Source organism: Pteropus alecto, unplaced genomic scaffold (assembly GCF_000325575.1).
Source record: "Pteropus alecto unplaced genomic scaffold, ASM32557v1 scaffold131, whole genome shotgun sequence".
NCBI classification, from domain to species: Eukaryota; Metazoa; Chordata; class Mammalia; order Chiroptera; family Pteropodidae; genus Pteropus; species Pteropus alecto.
This window is the reverse complement of record NW_006434709.1, coordinates 23,730,326-23,752,395: the sequence shown is the minus strand read 5'-3', so window position 1 is coordinate 23,752,395 and position 22,070 is coordinate 23,730,326.

Genomic DNA, 22,070 nt, shown 5'->3' with positions numbered 1-22,070 from the left:
CTGGGAGTGCCAGGCCAGCGCCTGGATGTCAGCCAGGGAGTGCTTTTCTCTTTCTCACTATAATGTATTAAGCACTAATGTTGTACACACACACACACACACACACACACACACACAGAGTCAAATTTCATTATTTGTGAATACTCAAAAAGTCAACATGAACGTTGAATTAATGTATATGGAAGCATTGTTCCTATGGGAGATATAGGGTTAGGTTCCTGTTAGTCAAGTTTTTGTCAGCCAATCGATACATAACCTTGTTTCATGTCTATTTCTGTTTAAAGATACCTTATTTAATATCAATTGATGATTCATTAATATTGAACACACAGCCAACAGCACTCTAACTCATGCCTGAACAAGCTTAGGTAGCACATGCATTTTCCTTACAAGACACAGCATAACTTTCGTGCATTTAAGAGCATTAGATAGCACTTCTGTACTCTTTGGGGGTCATATTATATAGCAAAACCACCAACAAATATGCCAAAAATATAGAACTAAAGAGACCACACTCTTTATAATACGAGAACTGAAATAAGAAGGCAAAACATAGTTTTGGTTGAACTCAGCCAGGAAGGTGCACATTGGAGGATTCAAATATTTTGCTGCTTTGTGCATGTCTATGTGTGACTGTGACAGTGACAAGTACTGATTTTGGAGTTACAAATAAATTTTAGTGAGTAGGCAAATTTACAATGCAGAATCCACATATAATGAGGAATTGACTATATACATTATCTCTAATCCTCTGAAGAAATTTTCAAGGTAGAAAAAAAAATCTGAGGCAAAATAAGGTATGTCATTTGCTCATGGTCACAATGCTGGTTTCTGGCAGTCAGAATTTGAACCCTGATCTGTTTGATTTAAAACCTTGTTCTTTCCATCACACCATACTGCTCCTATTTGGAATTAGAATGTATTCATTTTAAACATTAAGATATTTTCTTAAATTTAAGAAGGACATTATAGGGAATATTTCTAATATATCAGCATATTAATACCATCAAATAGTTTGGTAGTGAGCATAACGTTCCTTCCTCATAATAATTAAGTACATATGAATTACTTCAATTCAAACAGCATATAATATAGTGACTACATGTATTGGACAATGTTCTATAATTAAAGAACACTATAATTAAGGGAGTGGCTAAGATATTTCCTTGCAGAAACTGCAGGAGGCCACTATCACTTATTTATCAAAGAGCTTATTGTTTAAAGCTGGTAGCAATGCAAGAGCCATGAATATTACCTGTTAGCCTTCCACATGAAATGGGGTGAATTCTGATAGAAATATGAGTCAGAAAACCTATTAGCTCTCTATTGCTTTGCCTACCAAAGGCTAAGAAACTAGAAGTTCAAACATTTGGTTAGATTCTGACAATGTTGAATTTTAGCCTGTGATTCTGAAAAATGGAGATAGTTAAAGGAATCTCTCCACCCTTTGTGTTCTAGAAAACAGCTTTTGGCAATAACTACCTTTCCCACAGGACTTGGATACGACTCCGTAAGCCCCCTTGTTCACCTATCGCAAAGTCAAACATAGACCCTCCAAATTCCATTCTACGCCTTGGAAAGAATTAGCTGCACTGTTTGTCCTCACATCAATCTAAACAAAATTGTTGTTGTGAACTTGAAGAGACGTTAGTTAGGCGTTTTTCCTGTACACAGAACCTGAACTTGGACACAGCCTTATCCAGCATTGGAATGAGAAATAGCTCTTTCTTTACCATCCCTCCTCCCCAAAATCACTGACCATAAAGGAAGACATTTCCTGATCAACTGCCTGATATCTGTTTTTTGTATCCTGGTTTACTTTTTCCTACATAAGAAACTTTTTCCTGCCTGACCTTTGAGATGCTTGCAGTTCCCATGGCCAAAGCACTTTCTCTACTGTAACTGTCCCTCTCTCTCTACTGCAGTAATCATTTTGAGTAGAGTCTCTCCTTACATAAGTTTGGACTTGTTTTTTATTTGACATTTTTATGTCACAAAACTCTGATGAAAATCTAAGATTAAAAACAAAAGCCAGATTTTAGTCTTTGAAATATGCTATTTTCCAGGCATAGCCATGTGTAATCATAATACGAATGACATTTTCTTGTTCTTTTTATTTACTCCAGTAAATTTGAAGTTGAGAACTAAATGCACTCTCTTAAGAAGCCATATTTCAGAGGAAAATATATCTTCTTTCATCAATTTACTGAAATAACTTTTTACCTTACATAAATCTAAATGTTTTTAGCCTTGGAGTATATATTTGAAATTTTCACTTATTATAAGTAATCTCAGAGAACTAAGCATATTGTTTAAGTTTCTAAAACTCTTAAAAAGAATAAATACAGGACATCTAAAAAATTGCTGAAAGTCTTTGGGTGAAAAACTTAAAGTGAAGTTTTTTAGTATGAATGTTATTGTAAATTACATTTGACATTAAATGACTATATATATAACTCCATTCTAAGTTATTATACTAACTTGAATATCAATATTAGTCTTGTAAGCAGCCTATGTATGGTACAAATTAAGCCTTTGTTGGCTCATGAAAAAGTAATAACATAAAAAAAAAACATGATAACTTTCATCTTTATTAGAAGGAAGAATGATAATATTTATGGAGTCTGCAAAGTTCCAGACACTGTGTTGACTACTTTCATGTACATAGTTTCATTTAACTCTCTTAATTTTATAAGGAAGTATTATGGTCCAGATTACTAGAATACTGAGATCAAGACCTTAAACCTAGACTTTCAAACTAGAAACTAGCAGAGACAGACTATGAACACAAGACTTTCGCCATTATGACTAACTTCCGCCGTAGATTATCTCCCCATGAACTTAAATGAAAACTGACTTAAATTTTCCACAGTACTGTATGACTAGAAAAGCTAATACTTTAATCACTGAAAAATGAATTTTAAGGCATAAATTCTGCAAATAAAAAAGAGCTATGGTTAACAATTAAAATTGGTTTCTTGTTTACTTAAAGAAATGACTGTGGTGAGCACAGATACTTTGCAAATGAAAGTTACTTCAAATATTAATGAAAAGGATGGCTCTCCAAATCAAAGAGAAGTTATAACTAGGATCTTCTTGTGTATCACGTATGTGGTTCAAGACTCTAAATAAGCTCCGTGGTATATACTCTGGCTCAAAAGAGGAGTAAGGCCTTTATGAATTATAAAGAAAATTTGATCTGTTTGATGACCATGAAAGTTCTTATTTAATTTCAAATACTTTTTTACCTATGGCAAAGCTAATTATTTATTTTAAAGTTAATTGCTTTTTATAAAATAGTAGTCATAAAATAAGGATACTTAATATAAATCTTGAGAGAATTAAAAAACCCTCAGATGCAGTTTGAAAAGGCCTGAAGACATCTGCATACACACATTTACCTTTATTAAAATGTATTAATTTTGTGTACTTGAAATCTTCCTTCACTGTCTTCAAACTATATTTCCTTCTTCACTCCCAAACTTGTTTTCCAGTAGTTGAAGAAAATAATATTACTTAAAGAAGTCATCTTATTAATAAATTATGAGTAGTAAATGCAGAATACTTGCCAATAGAAATAAAGAGAAATAAAAAATATATGTTTCAGGGTGGGGAGCTGGAGAATTAATTACTTATAAATTAGTCTTTTGAGAATATCAAACTCAAATAGAAAGGTTAGTGAAACATGATCAGTGCTAGTCTGCTAAGCTTCAGAAATGATGGTCCTTTTTCAGGAAGGCAGTAGTTTCAGAAACTCTACTGTGAATCAGCTATATAAAAATAATAAATTATTGAAATACAACATGTATAAATTACTTGCAAAATTATATTATGCCATACTGCTTTCAATAAAATACTAAGGATACTGTGTACTCTCATAATTTTTAAAACTAATGTATATATACCATTGCTTATTTTTTCAAATCATTGGCAACCTCAGCACACTCAAGGTCAGTGTTAAATTTTAAAATTTTCTTGTCCATAATGCTAAGAAGCGTTCTTTTCTCATTTCTTATCTGTGTTTTCTTAATAACTGTACTCAAAACAAATCCTCAACAGCCAAACCAAGCTCAAAGATCGAAAGCTTTAATAGGTATAAAACTGTTACTTCATCTATATGTTGAGGTTTTTGTACATTTAGTTATCCTTTCCTTGAGAATAATTCTTGTCTTCTCCATGAAGCCTATTAGCTACCCTCTCAATGATACCTATTAGCTAACCTAAGTTATTTTTGCTTTGTTTTATATATTCCATTGTTCACTTTTTTCTTACAGTTAACTATCCTCTGCTATTTTTCTGCAAGAAAATTATTTAAGTAACAAAATAAAATATGCAAATATCTTTGGATGACTTTTTTCTCTAACAAGGTTGTTTTGGTTTTCAATAATTCAAATTCACCAAATTCTCTACTTTCCTGAATAACTGAGTAGAGGCTATACTGGTTAGTCAAATATTTTGGGGTAACAAATAAGAATATAAAGCACACTTAAATCATACTTTATTTCTTACTTTACTTTAGGACAATTCAGGTCTTTCTGTTCAGGTCTTTTATTCCATTATACTAATTAACATAGAGCTAAGGGCACCCAACACAAAGAAGGAAACCTTCTTAGATAATAGCTGTGCTTCCTTCATACTATACTATGTTTTTGTATATGAAGGGTACATTCTTATTCAAACTTTTTTCCATTGTTTAAGTTGGATTGGCTTTTTAAAAATTGTTTTACAGATGTTTTTAATATTCTAGATTCCTGTCCTTTGTTGGAATCATATATTACAGATATGGCCTAGCGTGCTTTTTAATTATCCTAATAGTGTCAGTTGATGTCACTTATTTCATTTTACTTTTTTTACATTTAAATCTACATTCTACCCATAAATGATCTTTGTGCATATATATCAGAGGATATATTTTCCATCCATATTTGATACCATCTTTAGCACCAGGTAGAGTGCTAGAATTTATTTTTACATTTTTGAAACAAGAAATCAACCTTTAAATATTGTTATTGTAACCTTATTCTTGTATTAGAAAAAAACAGGTGCTACAAAGTTCCTTGTGAAATATGGAGAAAGCTACTGCACTGTGCCAGTCATTATTTACGTGTGTGTGTGTGTCCTGCTTTTACTCTTGTGCCAAAAATTAAGTACAATGTTACTCTATAGAAAGATACAATACATTGTAGAAGAAAATGGGTAAGGGATATTTGGAGGGCATTATTAAGAAATACTATGTTTTCCAAAGATTTTTTTTGTGTCATTACACAAACTCAAGTGTTATGCTTTAGACTATGTTATTCGATTCAGTCCAATTAAGCACATATTTATAGAAATCTTTAGGAAAAGGTATTCTGATAGTCTAAGGAAATATGGCATTGCTTATCAATATTTAATTGTTTGTGCAATTGGTAAAGTGCCATTGGTATTTCTCTTCATATTAGACATGATACAGTAGTAATCAATCATAGAAATACCTATGTAAAGCATTTATTTACACATTGGTTTTGCATAAAAATATGCAATATAATGACAATTTAATTATATTAATCAAGAAATATTACTGTCAAGTGTATCCTCACAGGAACTTTACCAACACTCATCTTTTAACTCTGAAGTTATATTACATTAAAAAGAAAATTATAATCAGAATGACTCTTGGTAAGCACAAAATTTGAGGAAGAAGAATTAAATAGATAATGAAACATTTAATGGCTTTGGAATCTGATAACCTAATGAAATCACATGATTTCATTTTATAATCACTCAAAATGAATCAGTTAAGCTTATAAACATTTGATATCTGTAAAAGCAAGAATTAAAACATTTAAATTGTGTCCCCAAATGTACATTGTATACATATGATGGTTTTAATATTCTTAGTGTGATTCGCCCATGAGTTGTTTAGCACATACTGATGATGACAAAAAATTACAAATATCAGCAATGGTTATAGTTTAACACAATGTGTATAAGGGGAAATCACATGTCAATAAAATGCACTCAATTGGGCATTTAAAACATTTCATATTGTTTCTCATCAAAGGGTATTTCTCTAACTTATTATTCAATTACGATAGACCAAAAAAAGAAAGATAAGGTAAAAAATATAAAATACATTTTATTGTTAAGATATAGGCAGAGAGAATTTTGCTTAACATGATTCTTAATATTTTACAAATCTATAGGGCTTATTATGTCTTAATTATAGCAGAAAATGAGTTCTATAAAGTAGTAACTTTAGTTGTTACCATTACCCCTATACCCTTAGTACTTAGAATTTCCCCTGACAGAATTGCTACTTTAAAAAGGTTTATAGAATGATTATGGACAGAAAGAAGATAACTTTATATCTGACTGCACAAAGTTTTTTGAAACACTGTTTCTAGAAGTTAGCCTGATTATGAAGATCTCCAGATTATAGTAGTAGCATTTTTGTCACTTATTTTACACAATTACACAGCTGTTTTATGGGGATATATACACACACACACATATATATATGACATTATGCTAGACACAGTAAAGAACATGTGAAAAACATAAGTCATATGTAATTAATCATTACTGATTTTTATTTGTAAAATAAACCTTTTCATTTTGTGGTTCTAAAATATTATAAAACAATGCACATTGACAAATAATTTGAAAATCTAAAAGCAAAATATAAAGAAGGTATTTCAATCCCAAACTGAGCTAAATTGGGCTTATTTTTTCAAAGCAGTGTTTCGCCTGTTTTGGCAACTTAACATTGCATAATAAGCATTTCCTCATGGCTCCTAAAGTTTTGAGATGCACATAATGCTAATTAGTGCACAGCCGTCAATCATAATTATTCATTTATTTGGTGATTGCCTTGTTTGATCATTAAACAAATATTCATTTAGACCCCACAAGGTACTATTTTAGGTAAGAAAAAAATGATCCTGATTTCTTAATGTTTATATTTTACTGAAAATCCATAAACAATAAACAAACATGCATGTGTATTACGTGTTAGGTGGCAGTGCAATGTAGGGTATGCTGGGCAAGAGGAGGAAAACCGTTATTGCAAATGCTGAGGCAGGCCCTTGCCTAAAGTGTTGGTGAGATGAGAAGAACAGGTGGAGAATGGAAAAGAGAAAGCCAGAACAAGAGAGTGACAGGTGACATAGTGCTGCAGAGGCCACGCAAAGATTTTGGCTGTTATTCTAGATGAAGGATAGTCATTTGGAGGGTTTGAGCAGAGAACTGACCTGACCTCACTTTCATTGTGAAATGATTCTCTGGCTTCTCTGTGGAGGGCGGACCAAAGGGAGGGCATGAATGAAAACAGGAGAACATCTAGAAGAATACTGCAATAACCGGTAAGAAATGATGGTGGCTTGAAGCAGTGTGGTAGTGTTAGTGAGAAACAGTCAAGCCTGCATGTAATCTCTTTGCAGACCTAACAGGATTTAGTGATTGGGTAATATAGGGTGTGAATAAAAGAGAATTATAAAGTATGATGCTGAAGATTTTGGCTTGAGCAAACAAAACTAGGGAGTTACCTAAGGTGGAGAAGGAACAAGTTTAAGGGAAATAAACAGTTGTTTTAAATTTGCTAAATTTTAGATGAGTGCTTGAGATTCAAACAGAAATGTCAAGAGTTTGAGAATTTGGATCTTGGTGAAGCAATCTGAGCCGAAGATAAAACTGTGAGAGTTCACAGTGAATTGATGGATTTTAAAGACTTGATATTGAAGGTGATCTAAAGGACTGTATAAAGAAAGAGAGGAGTTCCAAGGTCCAAGTTCTGAGCAACTCCAATATAGAGAGTTCAGAAATAGGAGGAGGATCCAGTGTGGAGAACAAAAACAGGAGGCTGGAAAATTTGGAGGAAAACTGAAGAGAAAGTAATGTCCCAAAGGAAGAAAATTAAGGAAGTGTTTAAAGAAGGATGAAGTAACCCAAAGTTTCAAATGCTGCTATCAGATCTGGAGAACTAAGAAATGACTATTACATTGACAACTGGAGGGCATTTGTGATTATGAGAAGGGTTCTGATACAGTGGTGGGTGAAACTCCAACTGGAATGTGTTTAAAATAGAGTGAAAGTAAGGAAATTGGAAAAAGAAAATATAAATTAATAACTGAACAGATTTTCTAGAAAGGGAGTTGGACAGATTGTTTCTTGTCCAGAGGGAAAAGTAGTTTGATTAGAGGGGCTTGTTTAAAGACAGGAGATAGGAAAGCTATACCAGCTGTGAAAGTCCCCTTTTTTCTAGAAAGCAAAAGCTTTTAGGGTAAAACGCTGTAAACTTACATATATGTCTCATTGGTCAGATAATATTTTATGGCCACTCCTACCGGCAAGGGAGGCTGGGAAAATGTGGCTTATCTGGGAACACTGTCTCTCTGAATTCAATCAAGAGTCTATTAACAGGAAGAAAGGGAGAATATATATTGAGAAGAAACATAGTGTCTGTGATAAAGCCCCATGAAGAGACAGATATGCTGCTTGATCATGTACAGGCTTATACTAAATAGGGGAGCAATTTTTGGTCACCTTCTCACTAAATTTGGCTGGCTCTACCCACTTTTTTTATTTTTGTGATGATATTATCGCTTTCAAGATCTAGCCTGAAGGGGAATTTACTTTGGATCTGCAGACACTATGCGAAAGCAATTACGTACATCAATGGCTTCTGACTGCTTCTGCTCTTAAGGAACCTAGGTCTTCTAATTGCTTCTAATTGCTTTGGAGAAATTACCTAATTTCTCCAAGTCATAAGTGTATCATGTAAAATTCACTGTAATGTCATTTAAACATATGCTAAATTGTACAGCTCTAAAGGCTGTCTCAAGCACAGGAAAAAGCCCCAAAGCACTAGCTAACAGGATGTGGGACAGATGGCAACCCTACAAGCCCAGGTCCCTAATTACCTAAAAAGTTTCATCCAGGATAGGGGATTCTATCCCTAAAGTTATAGAAACCACATCCATAGGTTGTATTTCACAGGGGCAGGTGGGGAAAAGGTATTTTCATAGGGTGATTCTACATAAAGAGGAAGTAGCTTTAGTGCACATTTTCTATGGAAAATTTTCAAACTGACTCACTCTGAGCCAGCAGTAAATACGGTACTGTTAGGAGGAAATTTCCAAAGTTAGATGCATTATTACTCATGTTTCCCAGTCTCGATTTATATACATCACTTCTCAGAATATGCAGCATTTTTAGTGAGAAAGAGGGGCGAATGTGTTCACATGTAACCCCCACATGCTCTTAAAAAGACAGATATTTTCCTGAAGGTGCTCACGGCTTTAGTGACTGTTTCTGCACTCAGTCTCAGAATATTTCTGCACACAAGTTCTCCTGTGAGGAGTAAAGGAAGTCTTCGGCCCTGTCCAGAGCTTGCCCTGGGCTTTCGTTTTCATTATTTCAACTTAATTTTATAGACTACTTATATTGTATCATGGTCATAACAAACTGGGACTATAAAAGTGGAAGAGATTGGTCTGTCCGAAAGGAGTTTAAATTTTCATGGCAGTGACAAGATAGGGAGATGTATGCTGAGAGGAAAGGACTGTGGAGGGGTCTGTAGGTAACAACTTAGGTGGGCAGTGGACAGGTAAACAGTGGGATATTCTCTCCACACTTCCACTGGAGTGTGGAAACAGCTACAACAACTACTACTACTCTGTCATGCAGCTAAGTGGCTCATTTCCATATCTACTAGGATTTTCGTCCCCCTGGAATTGCAAAAGGTATGGTATGTGGGACAGATGGCAACTCCCTAAGAAGAACTCTCTAATTACTTACAAACTTTGATCTAGGCTTACCCTGCCTGAATCCAAAGTCCCAGCATTCTGACACTGGGGGCTGGATAAGACTACTACTCTGTCATGCAGCTAAGTGGCTCATTTCCATATCTACTAGGATTTTCGTCCCCCTGGAATTGCAAAAGGTATGGTATGTGGGACAGATGGCAACTCCCTAAGAAGAACTCTCTAATTACTTACAAACTTTGATCTAGGCTTACCCTGTCTGAATCCAAAGTCCTAGCATTCTGACACTGGGGGCTGGGTAAGTTTTTGGGGTGTGTGTGTGTGTGTGTGTGTGTTAGGGGATTTTCTGTGCATTGTAGGATGTTTAGCAGCATCCCTGACTATTAACCAATTAGATGCCAGTAGCATCATACCTTCAACCTGTGACAATCAAAAATGTCTCCAGACATAACCAAATGTCCCCTGGGGAAAATCAACCTGGTTCTATTTATTCCCAAGAATGATCAGAAGTGCTTTGTCTAGACTGTTAACTGTAAAATGACCCTACACAAGTCACTGGAACTCTTGTTTATGTTCTTATCTTTAAAAATGAACATATTATCCTTATTGCCTACATCTCAGTGAGAAAGCAAGAATTAAAATGAAATCTCAATAGTAGAAATGGATGTAGCTATAAAAAGTATTGCTCACGTTTCTTTTTTTCTTTCACAAAACAGATATTTAAAATAGATATTCTAGCCTATTTAAAACATAATTTAAGCCAAATGGTTAATTTTCCCTGAACCATATGTGTAATTGGAGTGGTTTTTTTTTTTCTTATCTGAATCTTCCCATGCCATAATACTAAGGTATTGTAACATTGCTGGGATAGGGAAGGGAAAGGCAAAGTGGCACATGTCCGAAGGTTGCTCAGGGAACATGTGGAAGGTCACACCAAGTGCAGCTGAGAATTCCAAGTTTTTAGCCCATCATGAAAGATACTGAGATCCCTACACATGCCCCTTTACATCCTATCCTTAGCATGCTTAGCAGTCATTAAATTAACAAATCAATTTCAAGCTACAAATGCTCTTGGTAAAAAGGCAAAGTGGCACATGTCCGAAGGTTGCTCAGGGAACATGTGGAAGGTCACACCAAGTGCAGCTGAGAATTCCAAGTTTTTAGCCCATCATGAAAGATACTGAGATCCCTACACATGCCCCTTTACATCCTATCCTTAGCATGCTTAGCAGTCATTAAATTAACAAATCAATTTCAAGCTACAAATGCTCTTGGTAAATAGAACAAACTGCTGTCAGTTGACTGGCTCTAAGACACACCATAACATGACAGGCATGGAAATTTTACCATTGGTGAGACAGGAGGGTTCATCCGATTGAAACACTGGTTAGACCTATCCCCAAGTGTGGAAAATTTCTCTGCTATGCTTTGTTGTAGCTGTTCTGACCATCGTGTCCTAGTCCAAAAAGCAAACAAACAAAACACGCTTCAAATCTTTTCACAAAACTCTTCACGTTTCCAAAGTTGCTTTGAAGAAAAAAATTAAATTATTCTAAGTTTGAAATAATTTTCTCCATTAAAAAAGTCCCACGATCCCCTGAGTTTTCTATGATATCATCATCATCATCATTCTGGTTGCTCAAGTAAAAAGTCCAGGCACCCTCCTCAACCCATGCTTTCCTTTCCATCCTTCCTTTCATTAATCAGTCCAGCAGCCTTTAAAAACTTAATAAAATATTTAATACCTACCAAATCACCCATTTTCCTGAATCCCACTGCCATTCCTCTCCCCATTACTCATTACTTTCACCTAGGTTATTACAATATTATTGTAATTGGTCACTCAGCTTTATACCAAGACCAGTCTGTTCTCTAAATAGCAGGTTCACTTTTCTACAATGCAAATCTGGTAGTCTGTCTGCATGCTGGGCACTTTCAAGTGAAAAAGCTAAAAGAGCCTAGGTTTTCTTTCTCCCTGTACCAAATACAGTGCCAATTACAAGCTGCAAGCTCAAAAAAATAGCTGCTGAATCGAAGTTTTTTGGAACATTCTCCACATACGACTGCATTCCAGTAGAGGGCAGATTCTCACCCAGAAACTTATTCCAAATGAGCATAGTCTGTTTGGGTTTGAATGCTGTCTCTACTTACTTGGTCCATTATTCAAATGAGACCTAAGACAGGAAGAACAATAAGACCCATACATAAATAAGTTGTAGGTAACTCAGGCTTTCTCCGGGTCTTTGAAATTGTAAGAAATATAGATTCAAACAGAATTATGGTTCTGTGGTTTTAAAAATACGTTCACTGCAGTGGCAAGAGAAGAGAATCGAAAACAAGAAAACTGGGTCCTGAGTCCCGGAGTCCTGTTCAAGTAATTCGTCATCTGTTCTTAGTTTCTTCATCAATAAAATGAGAATGAGAAACCCTGTTTATGTTACTAAGGAGAAGGAAACACTGATATACAGAAAAGAACCACTCAGCTGTGAGGCATTACAAACGCACATCCACAAACAAATTTTTCACGTAATTCTGGTTATTCTCAATTTCCTAAAATTTATTCACAGACGCTGAATGCTTTGATAGTGACGATTTGACTCTGCATCCTAGGTCAAGAACATTTTCTTTACAATTTACAATATAATTCCCCATTCTGCCTATCATGTAATCCTCTGAAAAATCCTGGAGTATTATGCATTTTTATTCTAATTGCATAAGAAATCAACATGAAAAAGAGGGTTTAAACTTAATTGCTATGCTATATTCGTTTATTCATCTTCTATTCTTTAAAAAGGAAAGATGGTTAGACACAAACTTTATTGAGAAAACATTTGTATCTCCACAAACACATCTGAAAAGTATTAAGATGAAAAATGGTTTACCATGAATGGAAAAAAAAATAATCGATTTTCCTGTTTCCTACTGACAAATGACCTCAAATTACCACTGCGTTGCATCGAGTTTTTGCAAAGATCAGTGGGCATATTGAAACAGAATGGAGAAGCTTCAGTCCAGAGCTAAATGCAGGATGTGTGACACTCACAATGAAGCTGTGCAAATCTCACCAGCAGAAATGTTTGATCCAAGGTGTAGAAAAATATTTCAAATCAGTTCTCTAAAGTTCAATGAAGTTTTATACTTCAGCTGGTTGTTCTGACATTAGATTCCCTACATCTGAAGTAGCGGGAAGTATAATGAGGGACTTTCAGAATAACCATTACCTTTCCTTGAAAAGTTAGTATTCTAAATTATGCTTTACTTTAGGAATCATGAACCTAATTGACTAGGGTAAGAAATTCCACTATAGGACTTACTAAAAGAGCAGAGCAACGCCTACACAATGGCAAACGTTCAACTTCCCTCAGTGTATTGAGCACATATTCCAGCTCCTAGATATCTGTGTTATTCTACTTTTGCACACACTATATCTATACACTCTTTGTCTGGACATGCTCGTTAATTGGGGATTAGTATTAAAGAGTTGAAAGTCTAGCTGAGAACTAGAGTCATCCTGAATTTAGGAAAGAGAACTATTTGATGACATATTTTTATTCTTTCTTTTTTATTTCCTTTATAAGAAATGGCAATAACATTAATCTACCTCCTAAAGCTATTTAAAGTACCAGATAGGAGGAAAGAATGTAAAGTGTTTCATAAATTGTAAAATATTATATATATCCAAGACAGTTTTTTTATTATTGTTTTGTTACAAAGAAACTAGAGCTAAGAGAGAGCTTCAAAAAAGCTTCTTGGATGAGCAAACAGAGGGTCTAAGGGAATGAATAAGCTATCTGCTTATGATTAGATAGATACCTTTGTGTGATATAGTTACTATAACAAGAGAATTACAGGGAGGTCTTAACCTACACTGGACATAGCTTGACACTGCATCTTGTTAATACCTTTTATCTGTCACTGCATACCTTATGTATATTGTCTATCTTAAAATTGCCTTATTTTTTAGACATTTGAAACACTTTTCTGCAATCATTTGGCTCTTGGTGGTATGCAGCTGCGGGAAAGCCCAGAAACAATAAAGAAAAGGGGAGAGCTGCCCTCCTAAAGCTGTCTTTGCAGAGAGAAAATTTCCTAAGGCCATAGACAAGGAATCTCAGAAATGTGGTATGCAGTTCATTGCTCTCCCATTGCGAGCACATTTAATGACACTCTCATGAAGCCCAACCAAAGATTATGAATCCTTCTCATCACTGTAATCCAGGAAGCCACCACTAAGTAATCGAAAGCTGGCACACAGACAGAAACCCATTTGTCATTCCTGTCCTAGGCTGAAGGTGAAAACTACAATCTGAGCCGGGCATGTCTTCACAGGCAGTTATAACTTTTTTTCATTAGAAGAGAAATACTGTTATCATGCCTATCTCTTGATTATACACACTATAAAATATTTAAGTCCAACCTCTGATCAGTAACTTTGGAATGAAGACTTTTTTTAACGATCATTCACTATACACCACTGATTTCAGAATTCAAATGGAATAGATTGCAACTATCATTCTCTTATATTAGTCTTTGGAATGTTTTTTATCTTAGTTCTCTATACATTATCAATACAAATCAGATCTCTCCCCTTGTGTGGAGCCACTTTGCAGTTTTGTTTTTCTTTTTACAACATAACACTCTTACTGTCTTAATATTCTGTTCCTCTTTGAAATAGGCTAACAAGGATCACTGGGAGATGAGCAAGACAAATTAGAGATGATTCTGTTATAGAGACACAGTCACTGATAATTTAACAGTTGAATAAATTCAGGATGTGGTCTGTGGCAGCCACAGTAATAAAGAATAGGTAATGCACAAGCCAAATTAGCAGAACTTCAGAGTCAGAAGCTAAGTATTCAAATTCAGCTCTGCCAGTTACTAACTTTTGGGTCTTGAAGAAAACCCTCAAATTCTTTCCACTTTTAATTTCTTCACAGAAAAATAAACATGTTGATACCTCACAGGGATATTCAGGATTAAATGAGAAAATAAATGTAGGTGCTTTGTAAATCACAAAGCATAATGATGGCATCACGTTAGTCTCTGTTCCAACACCTAGACAAATGTGGATGACATATAAGGACACTTAAGTAGACTAATGTCAAAATTAGCAAGTGACTGGCCTTTAGCCATGGTAACATAAACAGTATAGTGACTGTCTGAGTAAGTCAGATGTTCATGGTAAATCAGAACATCTGGCAATTTATATGATTTTTTCTGTGTTGGTATTTTCTCTTTGTTTATTAAAAAAATATATATATATATAAAATATACACACACACACAACACACACACATATATATATATGTGTGTGTGTTGTGTGTGTGTGTGTATTATATATAATTTACATGCCTGATTTTAGTTTCTGTTTTGAGTTTTGATAACTATATACAGCTCTGTACCACCATCCAAAACAAGAGTTAGAATGTTCATACTACCCCAGAACAATCCTTTCTGTATATTAGTCAATAAATATACCCACCTTAGCAGAGGAAACCATTTCTAATTTCTATCACCATGAATTTGTTTTTCCTGCATTTGATAGCAGGATCTCTCTTAGGGGTATGCTTTCCTTGAGAATATTTTATTTCTTTGGGAGTGAAATTGCTGAGTCATAGAGTAGATGCTGGTATGAGTGTAAAATGGTACATCTACATTGGAAAATTATCAGAATGTGATGAAAGTAAATACACATCTAATCCATCTAATACCTACTCTATGTATGCTAGACTTTAAAGAAATTTCTTAATTGTTATTTAAAATATTTGTATAAATTTTACATTCTCATCAGCCAATGAGTGATGATTTTAGTCATTCCACATCCTAACCAATGGAGCTTGTGTTGGCAATTTATTCATCTTCATTGGCATTGTCAGTGTACTTTTTGTTTGTTTGTTTGTTTTAAATTTATTTCATGTTAGCTGCATATATTAGTATTTCATGCTTTTTAATCGTTGAGTTGTATTTCATTATACAAATAACTGAATTTGTTTATCCATTTCTCTTGTTAATAGACATTTGGTATTTTTCTAGATTTTATCTATTATGAATAGAGCTATTGTAGACACTAGCATATGAGTCTTTGGATAAATGAATATTTTCATTTTGATGTAAGAGTGGGATTTCTCTGAATAGTTTAGAGTCAGGAATCAGCACACTATCATGAGTCAAATGTGGCCCACCACCTGTCTTTGTAAATAAAATTTTACTAACACACAGTCATGTTCATTTGTGCATATCATATGTTGTCTATGGCTGCGTTTGTGCTGCAATGGCCAAATTGAGTAGTTGTAGTAGAAACCATATGACTTATAAAGCTTAAACTACTTACTATCTGGCCATTTACAGAAAAAGTTTGCTAACTCTTAGTTGAGATATACATTTATTTTTATAAAAATATTGCCAGTATTCACCAAAGCAGTTATGTAGTTTTAAATTCACATCAACATTGTGTGACAGCTTCAAATTTACCCCAAACTTGCCATCTATTGATATTGTTACTTTTTGTTTTACATAGACCAATTTGTTGAAATGACTTTACATTGTGAGTTTTAAGGCGCATTATTCCAATGATCAAAATTTTTGAGCACCTTTTCATCAGCTTATTGATCACCCATATTATCTTTTGTGAACTGTGTGTTGAAGTCTTTTGCCAAAAGTTAGATTACATTGTCTCTCTTTTTGTAGTTCATTTGTAACAGTTACTCATGTACTCAAGATACAACTCTTTCTAAAAAATTTATGTATTTCTATTGTATCCCACTTTATGGCTTTCCTTGTCATCTGCTTAATGGTATCTTTGGATGAACGGGAAATTTAAACTTTTATGAAGTCCAATTTGTCACTTTCATTAGTGCTTGCCATGTGTTGCCTGAAAAATCTTTGCCTACTCCAGGGTAACAAAAATATTCTGCTGAATTTTCTCATAAATTTAGGAATAAACTCCCACCTCATATTAATCGTTGTGTCTAAATGGGGTAGGAGGCAAAGTTCATTTTCTTTCCATGTGGATATCCAGATGTTTTGGCACCATTTGTTAAAAGAATTTTTGTTCCTCATGGAACTGGTTTAGAACCATGGTCCAAAATCAATTTATCATACATGTTTGAGTTTACTCCTAGATTCTATATACTATTTACTATGTGTCTATCATTACAACAACACCACATTGTCTTCATCACTTTACACAATATTGAAATCAGTTAGTTTAAATTTTCCAAATTTGTCTGTCTTTTAAAATACTAGGTTTTGTTTGTCTGTCTGTCTGTTTGTTTTTTAGATTTTGACATTTCAGTACACATTTGAGAATAAATGTATTGATATCTTTAATAGAACATTTGAGATTTTGATTGCAATTATACTGAGTCCATACATCAATTTGGGAATAATGGAAATTTTAACAGTATTGAGTCTTTTAATAATCCATGTACACTTTGATGTTAGTTCATTTTTTAGGATTCATACAATGTTCTACATAACAATCAAGTTATCTGTGAATAAGAACATTTTACTTCTCATTTTTAAATTTTATGATTTCATTTGTTCTTTCTGGTTAGGATTTCCAATAAAAATTTTAAAAAGTGGTGAGAGCAAGCACACTTTCCTTGTCTCCCAATCCCAAGACCACATTTTTTCTTTTTATATTTTATAGCCTTATTGCCAGCTTTCTGAGAATTAGATCTACCTCTGCTTTAGAGTCTCCCATCTAACTTAAACGTACATGAGTGACCTCTTTGCTTTTCAATTTCACCACGAGCTTTCTTCACTGTAGGAAAGCCCTCTCTTCCCTGGAACCCTGACCCCAGCCTTTGGTTGTTTGCGGCAGAGCGCTTGAATTAGGCCTGGGTGCCTCGAAAATTTTTCTCAGTGCCGGAGAGCTGCACCCAGCCTTTGGTAGTATCTGCTATATGATGGCAGATTACAAAGACTTCAAACCACCTGAAATTCCAGGAAGCACTTAAAATTTAAGGTAAGATCTTACATCCATGTGGGGAATCTCAAAGGGCCTTTCAGAGACTGGCAATTATAGACAGACATTGGTAGCTACTTGGGAAGAAGTCAAGAAATGGTGTGAAATAGCAGGTTGTGAGGACATTATCAAGAGAAAACAGATTTGAATCAAAGATATCACAGGCATTGGAACACAAAAGCAGAACAAATAGTGCAACCAGGGTAAAGGTGCTTCTGTAATTAATGAAGATCTCATGAACTTCTGAGGGGCTCTCTCTCAGCATTCTTGACCAGCTCCCACCTTCTGGCACTCAACTCTGTTGCACTCTTTGAAAGCTCATGAGAAAGCACTAGCAAATGAATTCAAACTTGTTTGGTCTTTAGGGCTTCCTGGGATTCTATTCCGTTGTGCTAGTCCATTAAAAGATTGACGGATTTCTCCTTACTTTCTCCTTACACCCATCTATAGAATGTTATTTCCCCTTCTCCCACTGATCTGCACATAGAAAAGAAGGCTTGGATTTCTTCGTTCTTAGAAAATTAGTCACTAACTCTCTATAATTTAGTTCATTTATTTTCTTTGTTTCCTCAATTGTCTGCTGGGCTAAAAAGTATCACGGTTTTTTGGCTTTTCTGCCTTTTTCTCATATTATCATGGGAGTGACAGAGTCCTTTGACTAACTGAAACATCCTAACTGAAAAGGAATGTTATTTTGTTCATTCAAATTTTGAGCACATTCAAAAATTATTTATAAAGGTTCTTACCATTACTTACGAGTTTTTAAGAAATTGGAAGCAAGGAAACTGGAAATTAATTAAAATCATACCACTTAATCTTCTCCATATGCTAACATAATACCCCTACAAATGCAATGGACAGTGAAAAAAATATAGAGTTTCGTTTAATTCAGAACGCAATCATCATTAAAAGGTTATCTAATTTATTACTATTTAACATACTCAACTAACAGTCACTAGTTGACAGGAACATGATGTGCATGTGCATTACAGAACTAATATTTTTAACATACTCAACTAACAGTCACTAGTTGACAGGAACATGATGTGCATGTGCATTACAGAAATTTTTTAACAGGACTAATATTGATCTGTCCTTACTTTACATTTTTAAGTAGTCGTCTCCAGATATCTATTAAATAGGGAAAAATTAAGCTTTGTTATAGAAGACATACAAAGATAAACTAGGTCTACTTTAATAGCTAACATCAAATAGGGCTCCATAAAAAGACCATTAATTACAAAGCCAAAGTATTGTCTTGAAAAATAATTTTTTCCAAATTTCTTTATCTTCTACTTTAATCTATCGAGGACCAAACCTGGAGTGTTACATGGCATCTTGACAACCATGTCACTTGTCTCAATCTATGGTAATAGGAAAATATGACAGAGCAGAAGTAAAAGGAAAGTCTGCTCTTTCTCTGGTCCTGGATATAGGTGAGAGAAGAAAGAGAAATGTAGAAATAGATCACAGAATAAAGATAGGGTTTGTGTTAGGTAAGTAAATACATGACTAAGGAGAGTTTTTCCATTGCTCATGTCCCTTCTATTTTGAGAGGGGGGCGGGGGGCATCTTTCAGGCTTTCGAATAAAGGCATACCTTGTTCTATTGTGCTTCTTGTTTTTGCACTTCTTGTCATTGCATTTTTTTTTTTTTTTTTTTTTACAAATTGAAGTTTTGTGGCATTCTTGAGTTGAGGAAGTCTGTCAGGGCCATTTTCCAACAGCATTTGCCCACTTTGTGTCTCTGTGTCTTATTTTGGTAATCTTCACAATATCTCAAACTTTTTCATTATTATTATTTTGTTATAGTGATCTGTGATAAGAGATCTTTGATGCTACTATTGTAATTCTTTTGGGGCACCGTGAATCGAACCCCTATAAAATAGCAAACTTAATCGATAAACGTGTGTTCTGACTGCTCCACTGACTGGTTGTTCCCCCATCTCTCTCCTTCCCCTTGGACCTCCCTATTCCCTAGGGCACAACAATATTGAAATTAGGCCAATTCATAACCATACAATGGCTTCTAAGTATTCAAATAAAAGGGAGAGTCACATGTCTCTTACTTGAAATCAAAAGCTAGAAATGAGTAAGCTTAGTGAGGAAGGCATGTAGAAAGTCGAGACAGGCTGAAAGCTAGGCCTCTTGTGCCAAAAAGTTAAGCCAAATTGTGAGTGCAAAGGAAAAGTTCTTGAAAGAAATTAAAAGTGCTACTCCAAAGAACACAAGAATGAGAAGAAAGTGAAACCGCTTTACTGCTGATACGGAGAAAGTTTTAGTGGTCTGGACAGAAGATCAAACCAGCCACAACATCCCCTTAAGCCAAAGCCTGATCCAGAGCAAGGCCCTAACTCCCTTCAATTCTGTGAAGACTGAGAGAGGTAAGGAAGCTGCAGAAGTAAAGTTTGAAGCTAGCAGAGGTTGCTTCATGAGCTTTAAGGAAGAAGCTATCTTTATAACAAATATTCAAGGTGAAGCAGCACATGCTGATGTAAAAGCTGCAGCAAATTATCCAGAAGATCTAGGTAAGATATTTAAGAAGGTGGCTATGCTCCACAACAGTTTTTCGATGTGGACAAAACAGCCTTATATCGGAAGAAAATGCCATCTAGGGCTTTCATAGCTAGAGAGGAAAAGTCAAAGCCTGGCTTCAAAGCTTCAAAGGACAGACTGACTCTCTTATTAGGGGCTAAATACTGGTGACTTTAAGCTGAAGCTAATGCTCATTTACCATTCCAAAAATCCCAAGACCTTTAAGAATTATGCTAAATCTGCTCCACCTGTGCTCTACAAATGGAACAACAAAGCCTGAATGACAGAACCCCTGTTTAAAAAATGACTTACCGAATATTTTAAGCCTACAGTTGAGACCTACTGCTCAGAACAAAAAATTCCGTTCAAAATATTACTGTTGTTAACAGTTCACCTGGTCACTCCAAGGGCTCCGATAGAAGCATACATGAGATTAATGTTTTCTTCCCTGCTAACACAACATCCACTCTGCAGCCCATAGCTCAGGGATAATTTCAACTCTCAAAGCTTATTTTTTAAGAAATACACTTCATGAGACTATAGCTGCCATAGATAGTAATTCCTCTGATGGATCTGGGCAAAGTAAATTGAAAATCTTCTGGAAAAGATTTACCATTCTAGATGCCATTAAGAACATTCATGATTCATGGGAAGTGGTCAAAATATCAATATTAACAAGGCTTTGGAAGAAGTTGATTCCAGCCCACATGGATGACTTTGAGAGGTTCAAGACTTCAGATGAATTAACTACAGATGAAATAACTACAGATGTGGTGAAAATAGCTAGAAGATTAAAATTAGTAGTGGAGCCTTAAATGGAACTAAATTTCTGCAATCTCATGATAAAACTCTGACAGATGAGGAGTTGCTTCTTATGGATTAGAAAAGAAAGTGGCTTCTTAAGCTGGTATCTACTCCTGGTGAAGATGCTGTGAAGATTGTTGAAATGACAACAAATGATTTAGAATAGTGCATAAACTTAGCTGATGAAGCAGTGGCAGGTTTTGAGAGAATTGACTCCATTCTTGAAAGAAGTTCTACTGTGGGTAAAATGCTATCAAACAGCATTACATGCTACAAACATATAGTTCATGGAAGGAAGAGTCAATATATTTAGCAAACGTCACTGTCTTCTTTTAATAAATTGCCACAACCACCCCAATCGTCAACAACCATCACCGTGATTAGTTAGCAGCCATCAACATCAAGGCAAGACCTCCACCAGAAAAAAGATTATGACTTGCTGAAGGCTCTGATAATGATTAGCAATTTTTAGCAATGAAGTATTTTTAAATTAAGGTATGTACATTGTCTTTATAGACAACACTATTTTATACTTAATAGACTACCATATAGTATAAACCAAACTTTTATACATACTGCAAAACCAAAAAAAAATTGTGTGACTTGCTTTACTGTGATATTCTCTTTATTGTGGTGGTCTGGAACCGAACCTGCAGTATCTCTGAGGTACACCTGTACCAACCTATGCTACGGAGCATACAAGTGGGCAACATCACACAGAGTTTCTTTCTTCCTTTTTCTCCCTTTCCTCCATTCCTTCAAACTGCCTTTGGTTCCCAAATAGACCTAAAACAGAAGAGAAATGACTAGGAGTCTATCTGTGGAATTTTCCAGCAGGGTATGTAAACCGATTATGCAGAAAGGGCAGCTAGTAAGACTTCTTAAGTCATCATCAAGTATAATTATCAGCCAGACCTCAGAAGTGTCTATAATACAGGTTAAGACTAAGGTTGTTATAGTCATCCCACTCGATCCAAGTAAAAAATAACCAGACTGTGCCTGACCCCAGTCACATCTTAT